The following is a 4,230-nucleotide window of genomic DNA, read 5'->3' as shown; positions in this document are numbered from 1 at the left end:
TCCCTATATATCAATTTTTACGGTCAACTATACATACATATATAAAATATATATTTAATGTTAATGTTAAATAGAAGATAGAGTGATGACGAAGTACGAGGAGTCGATGAACCGTTTCTCATGGTAGTGTTGAATAAAGAGTTCTGTATAGATATCGTTCTGTTATGAATTTTCCTACGTTTAAAATACTTTACTTTCGAATATTGAAATACTATAGAAAGAAATAGTGGGAAAATTAGTACACAGTGAAATTATGTCCCTCAAATTGAACTAGTTAAGAAATTCATGGCTTTTGCAGAGGTGGAGTAACTTATTTGTCAAAAGTCGGATTTGTTATGCATGAAGGACATTAATTATGGAAAGTAATAAGAGAGGAGGTTGTTGTGAGACCAAATATAAAGGAGAAAATTACTTGCCTCAAATGGCCGGCTTCCCTTGTTATTCTCTGACCTTCTTAACAGTTCATTATATGCTTGGGATGAGACCCGTGAACTAGTAGTTAGAAGTCAAACGTTCGTATCTTAAATTAAATTCTACTATTGTTTTATCTAATTATTAATTTTTAGATTTGAATATTTGCTAATTTTTATTTTGAGCTTCTTGAATCCTCCTATCGAGTATTGTTCTAAGAGATATAGCTAGGAGATCTTACTTAGTTGTTTATTGTTTTAACCCTCAAAGCAAGAAGATGTGGCGGATCATAAGACCTCTTTGTGATGTATGAATACATTTTACAAATCTTACTTATAATTTTTTTTTTTTCTGTAAATCTAGTTTACAATCAGAAAATTGAGCTGTACTATTCAGGCGTGGCATGAGGGAGACAGCACTCAGTGGTGCATCCTCCTGAAGCTAAGTAAATTATTTGATTACACTAAGAGGTCCCACATCCAGCTCCTCTTCAGCTGACGCCGAGTTACGTCAGGGATGACTAGTGTTGCCATCTGTCGTACACATTTATTGAAATGTCCGTGTAGTGTAAGTCATATGAATGTGGTTCATTAAAGTCTGAATCTACCTGAATGATTGGTTGGTGTGAATAGTCTCGTTTAGAACGCTGTGTGGTGTATTCGTTCCCAGTCTTAAAAATTGCGATTGAAAAGTTTGTTATAATAAATAATTTTAAATTTAACTTGATCTTAAGAGCTTACTACAGTAATAAGGCAGTTTAGTTTTTATAGGAATATTAGATTCATCATCTTAATTTAATTTAAATTAATAATAAATTAAAATGATGAATTTAATATTCCCATAAATACTAAATTGCCTCATGATCATGATTAACCCTTAAGTTTCCATTCAATTGAGAATACTTAATGTTACCCAATCTCTTACTTCCCCTGTCAACAATGCTCTTATTGCAGAAATTTCATTTTCAAGTTATTTTACAGTTATTCAATTTGAATTTAGTTCAAAATTACTTTATTAAGTCCCTTTTTAAGAGCCAATTTTCAAACTAATAAGATTTGCATTGATAGAAAACGCACCATAAGGTCAGTTATTTATTATTATTCAAAATATTAAAACAGTTAATAATATTTTTTTTTTGGAGGGGGGAGACCTCAAGGATCCTGGTTCAAATCCTGCTGTGGAAGATAATTATTTTATGTTTCGCTGTATCCGTTATTCAGCCCTGTGGGTTTGGGAGCCCTCCGGGGTCCACCTAGCCTCATAACGTGAGTACCCTTAATTGGGTAAAATCTGGTGGTTGACCGTAGTTCTGAACAAATACCTCCCTTCACAACCGTTGGTCTAGTAAGAGTACTTCGTTACAAAATACTTGAACCCTGACCCTTCATGGGTTGTAGTGGTACAGACTTTTTTTTTTATTATAATTATTTTTTAGGTTATGATCATTCAATCAATAATTCAATAGTACTTTTATTCCTCATAAATCGTTTCGGCTAGTTGTTAACTTGTTTCGGATATCTTTTTAGGCAGCTCTTGCTAAATTCTCCCCGTATGTGTGAATTTGTAAAAATCAACATACAAGTGACTCTCACATAGACCTTGAGAACGGTTTCATTATTATTATTTTATGGGCAACAGACCATGGAGACCTAAGTCCTCGCACGATGTATTAGAAATACATCGTATTTCTATACGATGCATTTACTAATAGATCGCGCGTTTCTTGACGTGTTTTTTTTCGCAGGGTGGGTTCGTCACTCCCACCCCTATTTTTTGTGAGTGCTATCCATTGGCTAACGGTCCTCACAAATGCCCGGGGGAAAATTGTCACTGAGTTTTGCATTATTTTGTGCTTGAAAAAAGCCCGGGTGGGGCCGGAGATTCGATCTAACAACCTGTGGGTTGGTAGACAGGCGCGTTACCATGCTGCTACCGTTGCCCCCTGACTCTCACATAGACCTTGAGAATGTTTTTTTATTTTCAAAACCTCATTTATTTTTCATATATATACAAATACAAAAATATATAATACATAAATAATATATATAATACATTTCCATACAATTTTTCTTGTTTTGCCTTACGGCATTATAAGATTAGCAAGAAACATGGTCCGCTGAAGGTGTTTATACATAGGTGGCATGATTGCTGGTGGCTTACAAGAAATGGGGAGGGGCCATTCCGGCTGGTGCTGATGGTGGTGGTGTGATGACTTCAAGCTGCAGTGCCCGAAGTCCTTCCCTCATCGAGGACGTCTACCAAGGGGACTGTGCTTTGCCACCTCCCAGGTCTTGTTGGAGGGGCGATCTCTCAGAACAGCGGGTTGGCACAGGCCTTCAGCACATCAAAGAATTGGTGGATTGTGATGTTTCTAGCCCTCTATAGGAATGTCCCACGGACGATTCGCCGGAGGACGGAATTCTGATAGCTCTGCAGCTTTTTAAGCGTCGTTTGCTAGAGGTGACACAGCAGTGGTGCACCTTAGAGCAGAGTCGGTCGGATTATATCCTTGTAGATTTGCAGCTTCAGCCTTAGTAAGGGATTTCAGGAGATGGTAGAGCCTGTAGCTCTTCTGGCGGGCCAGCTTAAGTCTCTCCCGAACGTGACGGGAGAAGGTGAGGTGCCTATCTAGTGTGACGCCCAGGTAGAGAATGGAGGTGGAGATTCGCTGGTCGACTTCATCTACTTTGAATGTGGTAGACAGTGGTTTCTTTCCTATTTGGAACGACATCACTATGGCGTCCGTTTTTCCATGGCTTATCCTAATCCCAATATTTGCAGGGCATCAGTGATGGTGGCTGCAGCGTCTTGAGCATGGGTTAGGGCTGTTTTTGTATAGATGCTGGAAGCGTAGATGCCGATGTCGTCCGCATAGGCTGCTACCACTGCCTTTGGGTGTTCGAAGGCTACTATCGGTGCTGTAAAAACGACAAATAGTACTGGTCCTAGTACCGATCATTGGGGTACACTGCAGGTAGTGGGGATTGGAGAGGAAAGGCTTTCGCCAACCCGTACGACGAGGAATCTTCCACTGAGGTAGCTTCGGATGAGTCGGCATATTTGGTTAGAGAGATAAAGCTTGCAGACTAGAAGGTAGATCTCTCCCAGAAAGAAGATTTAGCAGTAACCGAGAAATAGTCATATCTAATATTCTCAGTTCAGTATGTTATTTTGGTATACTTTTGTTATTGTTATTCAGCATCGCAAAGTAATGTGTTTACACATGAATATATTTACAAACACAATAGATTACGAGGGTCTAACGCTGGTGCTATCTGGTATGTTTCCTACGAACTCTGTGGACGTCGGGCTGACTCTCCTCACTATTTTCATTCCTTTAAAAACTCTTACCCTCGGGAATAAGAATGTTTTCAAAATTGATAGTCCCGATGATGCCTAAATGGGCGAAAATTTGACAAGATTAATTAATTATATATATTTTGGGGATTGCAATGGCCTTTTTTGTATATTTAATATACGGGACCGTTCCTTTCTTACTAATAGATTATTCCAAGTAAACCACAATGGTTTCTATTCATCCCTCTATTTTCAATCCGCTGGTGTTCCTCAAGGTAGTATTCTCGGTCCCATCCTCTACACCATCTATACAGCTGACATACCAACAACTCCTAACACTATCCTTACCACGTATGCTGATGACACATGTGTGATCACCCTTTGATTGCATCCCAAACTCTCCAGTCCCATATCACAATCCTCGAAGAATGGTGTCGAAATTGGAGGATATAAATAAATCCCAACAAATCACATTTACTCTTCGTCGTAAACCTGCCGACTGCCCTACAGTATACTTTAATA

Source organism: Halyomorpha halys, unplaced genomic scaffold, assembly GCF_000696795.3.
Source record: "Halyomorpha halys isolate HHAL.00 unplaced genomic scaffold, Hhal_1.1 Scaffold1111.1, whole genome shotgun sequence".
NCBI classification, from domain to species: domain Eukaryota; kingdom Metazoa; phylum Arthropoda; class Insecta; order Hemiptera; family Pentatomidae; genus Halyomorpha; species Halyomorpha halys.
Note: the sequence above shows the minus strand (reverse complement) of the source record.